This window comes from Electrophorus electricus, chromosome 7 (genome assembly GCF_041902795.1).
Source record: "Electrophorus electricus isolate QZ-2024a chromosome 7, ASM4190279v1, whole genome shotgun sequence".
Taxonomy (NCBI): Eukaryota; Metazoa; Chordata; class Actinopteri; order Gymnotiformes; family Gymnotidae; genus Electrophorus; species Electrophorus electricus.
The window spans coordinates 852,880-867,500 of record NC_137503.1 but is presented as its reverse complement, the minus strand read 5'-3'; the positions used below and the strand labels follow the sequence as shown (position 1 = coordinate 867,500).

At 46.1% G+C, this 14,621-nt stretch overlaps 1 long non-coding RNA gene and 1 pseudogene across 3 annotated transcripts in view; one reads left to right on the top strand and one right to left on the bottom strand.

Annotated features, from left to right (window-relative positions):
- Positions 1-156, top strand: part of LOC113591614 (uncharacterized) — a 4,507-nt gene extending 4,351 nt beyond the window's left edge. Inside the window, exon 3 of the long non-coding RNA XR_003412214.3 lies at positions 1-156. This exon is cut by the window's left edge and continues 258 nt beyond it. This is a non-coding gene — a long non-coding RNA (uncharacterized LOC113591614).
- Positions 157-10,372: 10,216 nt separating this feature from the next.
- Positions 10,373-13,242, bottom strand: LOC145658703 (protocadherin-9 pseudogene; annotated as a pseudogene). 2 transcript variants are annotated; one of them, XR_014124472.1, is made up of 2 exons: positions 12,075-13,242; positions 10,373-11,042 (listed from the first exon to the last, which is right to left on the bottom strand). The product of XR_014124472.1 is annotated as a protocadherin-9 pseudogene, transcript variant X2 (transcript). The 2 variants fall into 2 exon arrangements; XR_014124471.1 differs by having other exon boundaries at positions 12,421-13,203.
- Between the last annotated feature and the right edge of the window lie 1,379 nt (positions 13,243-14,621).

Here is a 14,621-nt window from a genome sequence, read left to right as displayed (position 1 = left end):
GTTCTCAGTCATGCACGTGTGCTTTTAATCTGTTTTTATTAACAAATCCCCAATTTCTACACTGATCATATCTCAAACGTCTTACTTCAGATTTCCTCAATTTGTTTAACACCCTTCACCATGGATATTTTGTTAAATAAATTTGCTTATATTGAATTTGTATTGGATTTGATTTGTGAATGAAATATCGGAATATCATACCTGTGCACCGGTGACATTTAATAATCAGTGGAATTTCTCAGACTAAGACTCAACCACATACACCTACGCTGAGATCTGTGCTTGAACGTGATGGATAACCAGGACGGCTCGGTCAAACTGAGCGCCGTCTCGAACACACCACCCTTCACACCACCGGAACACCTCCCTGCTAATCATACCCTTCAGATCATGGTGAGACACACACATTAGGATAGCACGGCTGTATGTGTGAGCACGAAGCTGGACGTGTGTGTGTGTGGGTGTGTGTGTGACACACCTCATTACCAGAAATATTGGGTGGAGGGGGGTTCTCTCACCTGTCCATCAAAGTCTCTTAGCTTTTAAGACCATGGACATACGCTGCCATGTTGCTGATCCCACCCCGTTCGGCTGTGGGGAGGGAGAAGGGGAGGGACTGACGTCTCTCGGTGAAGAGGGGCTGACTCAGTTTGACGATGTTGAGTGAAGATGAGAATAACTTTGCTGAGGAGTGCAGCCAAGATGGGGAAACGCATTTAACCCATGGGAGTCACGGGTTGTTAGTTTTAATTGGAATACATTTTCATTTTAATTCTGTACCGAAACACGTGCTAAAAAATGTAATGTAACAGTAAAAAAACATTAATGTGGAAGCAAAAGTTTCCCAAACTTTTAGTCAGCAGTCTTATAATAAGTAGGTTAGCCTTCATCGAGGCTATCTGATCAAATCTTTGCAGCAAACATCCTTAGAGTAAAAAAGATGTTTTTATACCTTTGATCTCTGGTGTATACCTACATATACACTCCACGGTTGTAAATACCGTCACCACAGGCCAGTTTTGCATATATAAGCTGATGAGTAGATTGCTGGGAACGCAGTCAACCTAGAAACACAGAAGGTTGCATGGAAGAACAAACCAGAAGAAAATCCCACCAATGGCTGGACAAGGCTGGAGTGAAGGAGAGAACAGAGTCACTAATCACGGCAGCAGAAGATCAGTCACTCATCACCAGGTCAGTAGGAGCAGGGGTACATCACACCAAACCCAAATGCAGACTGTGCAACGTAGTCTCTGAGACAACCAGCACCTCACCACAGGACACAGAAAGCAAACTATGGGACAGGAAAAAAGAAAGAGAAAAGGAATACGAATAGTTGGAAAAAATAGCAGGAACTGGAGGAATAAACAGAGAGAACCTGCGATCTTAACACCGAGGTCGTCACGGTGCTGACGGGAATAGGGACGAATCCCAGGAATGACTTCATCAGTCTCAGTTCAGGAGAACACAGTCCTGTGTGTGTGTTTGTGTGAGTGTGACTGTAATTGTAATTTTTTCCTAAAAGGTCAAGAAGACTGAAAATAAGTTGTACAATTTAGAGTCTATTATCAGGATAAAACCCAAGTCCAAGCATCTGTCTGCAGATCTCTCTTATCCAGCTGTAGCAGGGCATAGATTAGGGCGAGACCACAACATATAAGGCTGTGAGTCTGTCCGGGACCACGAGGGCTGCAGTCTGTTTAATTGGAAGCAGTTTGGCTCACCCTCGAACCTTCCTAGAGGTCTGTGAAAGGCCAAACGGGCATCTGGGCGAGAAGTTCAGGGAGGGAAGAAAGAACCCAACAGTCACTCTAGAAGAACGAGAGTCCAGTGCAGAGGAGGGAGCACCTGTTGGACGAACACCCATCTCTGCAGCGCTCCATAAATCAGACGTTCATGGCAGAGTGGCGGGACAGAAGGTGCTGATGAATAAAAGGCTTGACAGCCTGCTGGAAGTTTGCTAAATGGCCTGGAAAGAACTCTGGAAATGTGGGAAAAGATTCTCGGATCTGATGAGACAAAAACTGAACTCTTTGGACAGAACAACAAGCACGTTGTCTGAAGTACAGACACTGCACATGGTCTGGCTAATACCCTTCCCAGGGTGAAACATGGGCGTTGCAGAATTATGCTATGGGGGAATTTCTGAGCAGACAGTGAGACTGGAAACATCTGAGGGATGGATGAATGTACCCAAATACAAGAGCAGCCCTGAAGAAAACCTCTTCCAGAGTGAACTCAGCCCGGACCGAACACCTGGGGCGGTGCTTCAGTTTTCAACATGCCAAATAACACTGAAGTGGCTTCAGAACAAATCTGAACATCCGAGTGGTCCAGCCAAAGACCAGAGTCTGTGAAGAGACATGAAGATGGTGGTCCATCCAGTCTGGTGGAGCCTGGGAGGATCTGCTATGAAGAACAGGAGAAACCGTCCAGATCCAGGTGTACAGAGCTTGTGAAGACAAATCAAAGAAGACCAACAGCTGCACTTTCAAGAAAGTACCGAATAAAGAGGCTGAATACGTCTGTGAATAAGCGATTTAAGCTTTTAGTTTTTCATTCATTTTTGAGCATCTGTAAAGACATGTTTATTTCTTTCATTAAGTAGAAACGTGAAGTGGTTTGAATACTTTCCAGAGAAAGGCAGCCTGTGTGTGGTAAACTGAACACCACAATCTGACACTCTTCATGTAGGCCTCATCAAAAATGCCTTCAGTGATCAGCTTAGTTTTGGTATGTCCAGGACATCCAGGACCTGGAGCAGCAGGAACCTGTGGTGTTAGCAGTTTTCTTACTGAACCTGGTATGTACGCATATCCAGAGGGGCGTTGAGAAGCTGCGGTCTCCTGGCTATGGTCTCTTGGCTACGGTCTCCTGGCTCTGAGCTTGTAGGATCTCCAGACTACTGGGGAGCTGGGAGGAACTCTGAGGAAAGTGTGTGTGCTTTCAGCTTTCATTTCAAGGTCTGCTCAACCTGCCAAGCTAGTGCATCAGCCTCTGAGTTTTTGGAACCAGGCTGACAGAAGTGAGGCAGAAGTACATTCTTCTGATCTGTGAGTTTGAGAAAAGGGTGCCCAGTATCCTCGAGTCCGTGACAAGGTGCTCGTGATGGCCAGCCCTTCATGTTTGCCCACATTAGAGCTGTATCTAGTAGCAGGGCAGTAACACAGGGCAGAACAGTACCGGTGATGAAGGACCCCACAACAGCCAATCAGCATCCAGCTACAGAGAGATTGCCTGTTTCCTGGCCTGAGTGTCAGTCCAGAATAGAGCAGTGATAATGGTCAGGGTCGGGGTCCCAAACTCACAGGCCTCTGGTAGAAGGCGCAAGTGTGAACATTGGTACAACCACCCTCTTGAAGATATGACCACACCCACTCAAAATATAACCACGCCCACTGGAAATATAACCACACCCGCTGGAAGATATGACCACCCACTGGAAGGTAAGCCACATCCACTTGAAATATGGCCACCGCCCCACTAGGAGGGCGAGACAAGAATGCATTACTTATGCGTATATAGTATAATTTTTATTTATTTATTTTTTAAGTAGGCTCCAGAAGTAATAGGTTACATAAATATCTTACAAAGTTGCTTTCTTTGTTTTGTTTGTAAACTGGCCAGATGTCATGCCGTTATGTTTTATTTCAAGATCCCCTTGGTCCAGACTTCCGTTCTCTTCCTCTGCCCTTCCTGTTTTGTTCTGCCTGCTATCAGCAAATCCAGTCAGAGCATCACTCCGTCCTGCGTAGGGATGGCATGCGCTCCAGCAGAGAGGGGGTGAAGTCCTCGGCGCGTGTTCGCCACGCTGCTACCCACACACGGCACCCCGAGGTCTCTGACCACGAGCGCCGTACTCTCATCAGACTACTGTTGTCTTTCCAACACACGAAAGCACGAAGAGAAATTGCGATCGAAGTACTACAGTACTTCCTGGACTTACTTGCATGTAAGTAACATTATTGTCCCAAACTTCGTCTTGTTTATTTTAAAGTTGTGCACTTGTGTGCATTTCTGCTAGTGTCTGTCATGCACGTTAGAGTGATGCACTGTGTGTATAACTCACCTCACACTCCAAGTGATCCACACACTTATCACACAAGTATGTCCTCGCATCGATGCCACAAACACAAGAGCAGAGCATCTGATGACCCCGTGCAGATCACTGGCCAGATGTAAGACGTCATCTCCACCATATAATGTCAAATATTTTTTAAAAACATGTATATCTGAAGTCTGAAGACTAAAAGTATGTCACACAGCTGATGATCTTAGGCTGAGATCAGCTATATTCATTTAATTAGACTTGTTTCCAAATGTAGCAAACGTGGATTGTCACAAACATGTTGTCCACTGCAGTGAAATGTTTGCTTCTCTGTAGTTTCATTTTAATAGTGTGAAGATGACACACACAAAAATAGAAAAGAACAGGAATATTAAGAAAGAATGAAGAAATTCACCCAGGGCCCGAGGCCATTCTGCGGAGGAAGGTTCATCCTAAGCCCATCTTTCGAAAGGCGTTTAAATCATTCTTACATTCATCTTTAAATCTTCTCAAATTAGCAGTGTAGTCATTTCCATGTTATGCTATTAAAAGAAACCCCCCCACTACAGTGAGACTCTTTGGTTCTGTGCTAATGTTTGATGTGAAGACACTATGAGGAGTGTTGGGTCAACAGTGACAGCCTGACCAACCCTCGGTCACCTCCGGCTGCAAACCCACGTGTGGCGTCTACGTAATCTGACTTTGACAGACATAATTGAAGTTTATGTCATGGTGGCATTAGCCTGTGTGTCCTTTTGTGATTCTGTAGCAGCAATCGAACCACAGCCTGTATATGAATCGGCGTGAATGAGCTTGTGTAATGAAGCTAGCTGTCATGTTCGTAACACTCTGGTTGTTATGATCTTTCTCAGCATCCCAGTCTCAGCACCTCTCAGTCATACTTACAGTCACTATCCTTCACTGGGTTGCTAGCAGGTCTTAGCACATCAAACATAAACCCTAGTTTTCTTTAAATAAAAAACAGTTGATGAATTATTTTTTGGATTAGAGCCTTAAATCTCGCCAGCACAAAGACTATAGTGTCACCCAAAAACTATTCCCCTCGTTTAATTTGGTATGCCAGTGCAATAATATGCTAGTTACAACCACTTCTAGGATCCATCAGGTGTGACATTTTCAGACGCGTGGACAGGACGAGCCTCGTTCTTCACACAGGGCTATATCTCTATGAGTTACTGATCACAGCAGCCTGCGTTAAACTGCTTAAACACTCACACTTTCTGCCTTCATTTCTCCTCATAATTTTCATGTTCTGCCTGTCGCTGTGCACATTTGAGCATTTGAAACATGCGGCATACCTCCTCCCCCTCCCAGTGTGTAATTAATGACCGTTCTGTCTTCCGCCTACCTGAGCACGTGTAGTTTAATATAATAATCTACGGCTGATCGATTGTTAGTGGGAAAGCCACCACAGATCTCTGCCCAATTATTTAACGCAAAATATGTGTAAAAATCTCTCTCTCTCTGCCGCACTGCATTACTGCAGGATTTTAATGGGAGACTCTTATCTCCGACAAGTCTTTCAGGTGTTGTAAAGGTTTCCTGTGAAATAATATAATCCCCGAAGCTGCAACAATTACCACTAATTCCATTTTAATTCAGTGGAAAAGGTGAAGTGACAGAGAGCGTTTTGTACTGCCGCGGCTCAGAATGTCATTTTGATTTCAATTACTGAGCTGACAGTGAGGGGCCCATTGTGGTTAGGGAGGGTTTCCTCTCTCCAGCTGTGTGTTTGAGCATCCACAATGGCAAATGTACAGTAACTTCACCCAGTACACGTGACACACGTGATGATGTCATCGCCCTGTACACGTGACGTACGTGATGATGTCATCGCCCTGTACACGTGACGCACGTGATGCCGTCATCACCATGTACACGTGACGCACGTGATGACGTCATCACTGTGTGCACGTGGCACACGTGCACTGCGGTACACTCTCCGTGATGACATCATACACTCTCGGCTGCTTCTCAGCTTTCAGCAGGTGACGTGTTTGAAGATGTGACAGGTTTTGTCAGGTTCCCCTGTGAGGAACGTTTGAACATTTATCCGACGTCGAACCGTTTCATTGCTTACCAGTTGTTCTTTCATTCCTTATAAATTACTTTAATCGATGAGTGAAAACATTTTTGACAAATTTGTGGCACAGAATATGTTTTATAAATCCCCCAAGGAAAAATAAACCATCTGCAAGTGTTAAGGAGCAGGACAGGGGAAGCCAAACTCAAACTTCCCTTCTTTTGAAATCTGATTTAGTAATCAAATGGAAGAGAAATAGAAGGGCTGTTGTGGGTTTGAAACGAGTTCAGATGCCCTTGTACTCCTGCAGAAAGACAACTATTACACATCATTAAAGACTTCTCACCATAACAGCAGTCTTTCTCTAGAAAACCAGAAAAGATAAAGAGAGGTACCCGTCCTGAGGTCATTTGCAGATGGTCCAGGCCAGTGTTGACCTGTCTCCTCTGCTGACCTGAGATCAGCCAGGTTAACCAGTCCCAGGTGGCTTCATCAGTAACATGATGGGAAGTCTCCCCATCCTGAAAGTTTCATCTCTCCAAGCGTGCGCACACACACACACACACACACTTACAGACACATGCAAAAGTGTGTGTATGTGTGTGTATGTGTGTGTGTTTATGTGTGTCCATTAAACTTGGATACAAATCTATGTCATATCTGGATTCGAAACAGTTTTACTGTGGATCAGTTCTGACTAGTGCTGGATGTGTAACTAAATGCACACCACACACTACACAGCAGGAGGGCAGGAGCCCGTGACCCTTTGACCCCTCTGACCTCTCAGGCCTGTTTGTAAAAGATGCTCCTTTCCTGAGTGTGGTGACTGAAAGCCTCTACAGGTCAGGTGATATTATCTTTTGAAAAAGGGGTGTGCAGAATAAACAGTCCAGACACTCCGAGAATATCCTCCGCTTGCCCGTGACTGACGCTGCACTTGGAGACCTGACCGCGCTTCCCTGTTGTAGCACGAGGCGCCGGAAATGGCGAACCTCCCCGTGCTTTAGAGGGCTCTTTCTCGGGTTTTCCAGACTAACCTGGATTTAATGTGGAGGCAGAAAACTCCACTGAAATTCTGAGAGGAAGAGAGACAGACGTGATCAAAGCTGGCAGCGATCTGTCTGTTGATGTGGGACAGGGGCTCAGTAAGTGTTGGCTCGTTCTGCTTGTATCAGGGTGCTTTAATCTTTCATTTGTCCATATTTTGCGAGATTTTTGTCTATCCTATTTGTCTGAATAGACAGGTGAGCCAACACTAGCTCTCTCTTACAGAGAAACCTGTCACTCACTGCTGAGTTTCCCCCACAGTTCAGTATAAAGTGTGTGATTTTCATGATAATAATACCTTATGATAATTTTAAAAAAAAACAAGAAAATTACACCTAAATTGAAATTCGATGTTTTTGTTGGCATAAGCACAATAACAGCGCGAGTATGCAGGTCTAGCTGTGAAATATCCACCTGTCTGTTAAACAGTAAAAAACGCCCCCGCACACGAGACTGTTTGAGCACTAGTTTGAGCCTTTGTGTGAGGTCAGCGTTCATAAAGAGTAATTAATCCTTATTACTCGTTCTCAGCCCTGAAGTGACGTGCTGGAGATTAAAATCATAGTCAAGGACTTTATTTGTGCCAACCAGCAGGACTAATGATAACTTCATTACACCCACGAAGTAGGAAGCAGCTGTAAGTGGAACACAGGTATATATCCAATTAAGATGTGTGTCAGGGTTGGTATAAGGACCAGCGGCGACAGACGGCGAGCCGGGAGAGATCGGCAGGCTGGCGAGAGCTGTGCCACGTCACGCTCCTGAGTGGCCCTTTGTCAGCGGCAGACACCTGGCGTCCGCGCAAGAGCAGGAGCAGGAAATAAAGGGCGAGGAACAGCGTCGTATTTGAGAAAGTCCCACAGAAGCCCCATGCTCGGTTGGCCAAAGCAAGCAGCAATTCACAGCACACTTAGCCGTGAATATGGATCTGGCCACGTTGCTCACCTGGGATGCGGTTTAACATCTTTGTTCAAGAGATTGGTGCATGAAAGGAAACTGGAGGCCAGATTGATCACGACATTCTGGACATGTTTGGCAGGGACGCGTACGAGCAGAATGCTTGAGGGCTCGCAGAGTTCACACTAACAGGTAAAATTACAACAAGAATCAATGGAACCCGGAGGCCATTAAGAATTCCGCGGCACCTCCGGCTCCACTGCGATGGGCTCTTCTCGGAGACGACTCAGTCTGGCATCTGTTATCAGCACAGTGAAGCTATTAGGCAAAGCTGCAGAGATATAAAATGAACTGCCTTTGCTGGCGGCGCTGAGGCTTCCTGTGTGAGGTGGATGGATGACGCCGGTCTGTTGAAAGTAACATAATAAAAGCCGTTTGGACCGTCCAATCAAGGGCTGCATGTCGCGTTTGTGATGTTACGATTCGGTGGATCGGTGACGTGCTGCTCAGAGGGAATGAGCTGGCTCCTGGTGTGTTACAACACCACCTTTCCCAAGCTGCAACTCTCTTAGGAGTAAAATCACACGTGTGATGTTACCTGCTATGCAAAGTCACTGTCATGCAGTGATTAGAGCTCATGTTTAAAGTACAGCTATTTTACGTTACTGTAGTGTAGCCAACAGACACAGAAGCAACAGACGTCTCAATCCAATGGGACAGAAGTAATTAACTTGTGTTTGGTTATGGGACATGGAACGAGAACAGTAGCTGGGACAGATGTGAGTGGACAGGCTCATGTGAGGGCTTCTATTGGCTGCTGGGACAGACGTGAGTGGACAGGCTCATGTGAGGGCTTCTATTGGCTGCTGGGACAGATGTGAGTGGACAGGGCCACGTGAGGGCTTCTATTGGCTGCTGGGACAGACGTGAGTGGACAGGGCCACGTGAGGGCTTCTATTCCTTGGAAAGCCGTGAGAGTCACACAGGAAGGAGTGAGGATCAGGGTTCTTCCTTCCCTGCTTGCGCTGTGACACTAATTTGCTCCCCTTTGCACTTCCAAGGCAATTAGCTTTGAAGCTTTTCAGCAGATATTCTTACCCAAGTCGATAGCTAGCGTGGAAAATGCGAATTTAAACAGGTCCATTGGGGAGGCCAGATAAACATATCAATAGAAGGATGAGGAGGAACCCAGAGAGAGACAGAGTGAGAGAAAGCATGAAAAATAAAGGAAAAGAGGGTTAGAAATATAATTACTTTAACTGCTAGACTGTGGGGCTGGTCCTTCATTACTGAGCATCTGGGTGATGCTAATTGTCTTTAGAGCTACATCCCGAGCATCAGCCAGCATGAACAACACAAACAGACAAGTCCAACTAGCTGACAGAAACAGCCAGGGATCGAAGACAGTTTGGGCTTCTGTACCTGGAAGAGTTTCACTATTTGGCAAACAAGTGTACGATAGATGAGATTAAACAATATCTGATCTTAAACGATTTATGAGATTAAACAATAGTTGGGATTAAATGTGGCCCTGAGTGGCAGGAATCCTGTGAGCTGGCACCGAAGCCCTGTTCACGTTCCCATTCCGACAGATCCGAGTCAAGAAGGGATTCATTGTTAGCAGATGAGTTGGACCAGGTGCAGCCGAGTGTGTCTTACAGAATCCTGATGGAGAAGCATAACAGCAAAGGGCCCAACCAATCACAGCACAATCTGATTGGCTGGATCATGGAGACCACATGAGTGCCCAGACCATCACAGCACAATCTGATTGGCTGGATCATGGGGACCACATGAGTGCCCAGCCCATCACAGCACAATCTGACTGGCTGGATCATGGAGACTACACCAGTGCCAGATGCCATTGGATTAGCCAACAAATTGGTGAGAAGTTAATTTCAACTAAAATCAAAAGGAAATTATTTGCATTTCATTTTATATTTCTCTTTTTTTGGGGGGGGGGGTCATAATTTCCAATCTAATATTCTGATCATTTCAAACTGACACTACATCTTTTATGATGAACTTCCTCATAACATGTGACCTGTATATTTGTAATTGTATTTATGCAAAACGGTTTAAATGACATATGTGTACAAAATAAATGTTCTATATAACTAAACTGGCCTTACCGAGCAGACAGGCATGCAGATAGCTGATCCTGGGGCTGCACATTACTGTTCAATGGGACATAAAACACAGACCCACAACCTTCACAAAAGGGTCAGCGTGCTTCAGGTATGTAGGAGCAAGGCAGCATTACTGCTACAGTGCCTGAGAGGAGCCAAAAATAAGAGTGAAACACCAGGAGAAAGTGCACACTGCACAGACATGCACAGATTTAAAACATTTATTGCAATAGCTGTTTACCTGTAGAGCAGTGACAAAGAGTAACTGTGTAAATATCTAAGGCAAACATCCCTACAACCGACAAACACACAGCTTAAAGCGACTCACACCTGTTCACCTGACTGCCCTGTTCACTGGGTTTGTACCTAGGTTCTCTTTTCATATCGTAACATAAAACATGGAAGTGCTATACAAAATGAACAGTTCACCATGTACAAATTAATCATCTTTAAACAGAATCAAAATGCGCAAGGAAAAAAAGAAGTCTCTTTAAAGCTATTTCTGGAAGATTAGCATGCTATTCCAACACTGTCCGCCATGCCGTGTGGAGAGAAGAAACAACCACCTCAGACGCAGAGAGGAAATCAAAACAAAACTAACAAAAACAACAGAAAACCAAAAAACAAACAAAACAAAACAATCCAATTAGTCTGGTTCACATGCATCTTCCACCATGTGTTCATTAATGTTTTTTTAATTGTTTATTTATTTTTTATGCTTATTTGTTTTCTTTGTTTGGTCAGTTTGTCTCTTTTCCAGGGTGGTCATGTGCGTCTCCGGAGGGTTTTGCAGCTTGCTGTAGGATGCAGAGAGAATCGTAATGAAGGCACAGTACATGAAGTCCAACCCTACACTCAGGCCTCGACGCGGAGGGCCCTACGGGAAAAGTGGAGTTTCAAGATTGTAAGGACTATTTTCAATTTAAAGCACAGTTTCAATTTAACGTTACAATAATGACTGATATCGAAATAAAACATTTAGCCATTTACAAATATATTGCTGTTGAATTAACATTGTGTTTTTTTTCTTCTCAAGGAAAAGACATCAAGTTTTCATCTCAGTGAGTATAAACCGAGCGTTTACATCAATAATACAAAATAGTTTTGAAAAATATGTTTGCCAGGATTGTTGAATCAATGCAAATAATTAAAGAATATTGTGAAAGGCTATGATTCACAGATCTGTTTTGTTTGCTGTTTCTATTCATTTAGCTAGCGAGGGGGAATGTGTCTGTGTTCAACCAACTCTCCTGCTCCAGGTGTTTCGTTCAAAAAACACAAACAGAAAATATGAACCCCCCTCTCTCCCCTCCCCTCCCCTCCTCCTCTCTGCACCTCCCCCTCCCCTCCCCTCCCCTCCTTCTCTCTGCACCTCCCCCTCTCCCCCCTCCTCCCCTCTGCACCTCCCCCTCTCTTCTCTCCCCTCCTCTCCTCCCCTCTTCTCTCCCCTCCTTTCCTCCCCTCTGCACCTCCCCCCTCTCCTCTCCCCCCTCCCCTCCCCTCCTCCCCTCTGCACCTCCCCCTCTCCTCTCTCCCCTCCCCTCCCCTCTCCTCCCTTCTCTCTCCCCTGCCAAATCACAAAGACTGACCCCTGATCCATGATAAACAGTAACAGACAACCTCCATGATCACTGGTCTATCCCACGTGATTATTACAAGTACATAAATTGGTTAGTATTAAGTTATATTTACAAACACGGCAACAATGAGACACTAAACGAGGTTTCCACTAACAGTGTTTTAGCACAATGCTTCTCAACTGTGAATTCCATTTTTCTTTGATGGTGTAGATTAATATAAGTCCCAAAACAGCTCAATAACAATCACATCACAATATTTGTGTACTGTATATTGGTCAGTGGTAATAGCTTTTTTTTAATTGGTATACATAAGGGTAGTCCTATTTTACCTCTCTCGCTCTTTCTCTCTCTCTCTCTCCCTCTCTCTCTCTCTCATGAATGTTTGTAGCCTCCATCCTAGATGACACGTACACACATTTTCTGTATATGAGAATTTGCACCAAATCACAGTTGTTTTGAGGTGTGGAGTCTTCAGAAGGGCATCCATTCAGATGCTCCACGCAAGTTTGATTCGCATAGTAACTGTATAGGTTGGTCCGGCATGAGCTCGTAGGTTTAGTAGTCTACCCGCTACAGGTCACTATCACAAAGCACTAGCTTCAACGCAAGAAGAGAGGAGCAACGGTTGGGGGTGGAAGCAAGAAAAAACAGAACCAGAGTTGCTGTAGTGGTTACCAAGGAAACACAGAGCCTGTTTTAAAGCTGCTGCTCCTTTGGGCTGTCGGGGCCGGAGCTGGCGTGGTAGGACTTCAGACTGGCCAACGGGATGTCGGCCATGTGCCCGCCTGCCCCGCCCACAAAGTGTCCCTCGGAGGTGAAAGTCTTCCGGTCGGCGAACTGCTCCGGGGCTGCACGCTCCGCCCTCCAGCCTCGGCTCAGGGTGTGGCCGTTCAGCAGTTTGTCTTTGGCCCACTCTTTCTGCCCGCCGTAGGGGGAGACAGGCGACTTGGGCGAGAAGGTGCCAAGGCCCGCGGGCATCCAGCAGTGGTCCGAGTGTCCGAGCACCAGGCACTCCTGTGTGCACATCTCCGTGGCCTCTACCAAGCCCCGTGGTCCCAGCGGACCATCTGCAGACACAGAGAAGGACAGCAGTGTGAACCGGAGAACAGGCACACTGGCACACTGGAGAGCAACTGGTGGACATCACACACACAATCCGAACTCATTACTCGGAGAAAGACAAGCACACAGTCACTTCCTCTTTGAGTCAGTCTAGACCCTCTTAGGCTCAGGTAATATAGACCCTGCAGAAATCGGGTTTATTAGCATTATATATGCCTGAACACAAAGAAAGCTGTACAGTTTCTGTACAGTTCCACATATTAATCAAGTCTCGCTGCAACGTGGCACCCTCTCTCTGGCAAACTCTCCCCAACACCCCCCAACACACCTCAACACAACCCCCAACACCCCCAACCGTGCCCAACACTCCCAAACCTGCCCATGGCCACAACTTGGCGCTGTATCTTGCCTTCTGCATGTAATGTATTCATTGCGAAAAACTGATCCACTCAAATAAAAAAAGCAACCACTCAGGTTTCTGCTTCAACAAAACCTAATTGTGTAAAACCGTGTTGCTTCATTAGAGTGAGTTATTGCAGTATCATGCATTATTCATAGCAGGCCACAGCAAGCACGTGTTAATTTATGTTCAGAGAAACAACAGAGACTTCAGAGAGACTGGCGTACTGCTTCTGAGAGACCGGCGTACTGCTTCAGAGAGAGCTGGCTGGGTTTGCACATCAAAGGTGAAGGCGTTTCCCCCGACACGTGGCGCTGGTCTGGACCACATGAGACGCTAGGGTTCAACAATCAAATTACAGAAACATGAGGTCTCAAATAGAACTGATCTCCCATGCCACCTCACAGTGGATCTGCCCCGGTGCTGCACATCCACAGAGTTGGGCTGGGGTGATCACAGTGGATCTGCCCCGGTGCTGCACATCCACAGGGTTGGCTGGGGTGAGGACAGGCTGTTGGGGTGGATAGGTGTGGGGGAGGTGTTGGATTGGCAGGGAGACTTGGGCTGTGTGAGTTGAGTTGTGATGGAATTTTGGGTTGTGTGGGGGTGAGTTGGATCATGGGGGTGTGTTGGGTTGTGGGGCAATGTTAGGTCGTGTTGAGGTGTGCTGGGTTGTAGGGGTGTGTTAAGCTGTGTGTTGGGTTGTGTGGGGGTGTGGATGTTGAGTTGTGTTGGAGTGTCAGAAGAGTGTGTTAAGATGTGAGAGTGTGTTTCACTGTGAGAGTGTTTTCTGCACTACTAGGGGGTTACACACAGGGGGAGGGGTTACACTGTCAGGGGTTACACACAGGGGGAGGGGTTACACTGTCAGAGGCTACACGCAGGGGGAGGGGTTACACTGTCAGGGGCTACACACAGGGGGAGGGGTTACACATGGGGGAGGGGTTACACACAGGGGGAGGGGTTACACTGTCTGTCAACGCTTTGTTTCGCTGGTCTGTCTTATATGGACGTCGCCTATAAAAACCAGCATGCCCCTGACACAGACTGTGAGCCAATCACGCGGCTGTCATGGTACCATCACGCACCTGGTTCTTCCTGGTTTTTCCATCAGAAAGCCAGCGTGAAATATAGAGCTGATTTACTCGTTTACCTCTCTGACATGCATTGACACAAAGTCCCAAATGAAATGCGCATCACAGTCCAAGGCCAGGTCTACAAAGCACGAGGAGCTAAAAGAGTCAGTCTGTAGACTCTGGTCGGTATGTAGACTCTAGACTGCCGTCTGGATGAATGGTGTTGTCCAGTGTGTAACACTGACCTTTCCCAAGGACATGCTCACTGTTTCAAAACACTACAATCATATTTTGTGCAGTTTAACCTAAATGTATTTTCAATAAAGCAGCACTCACTG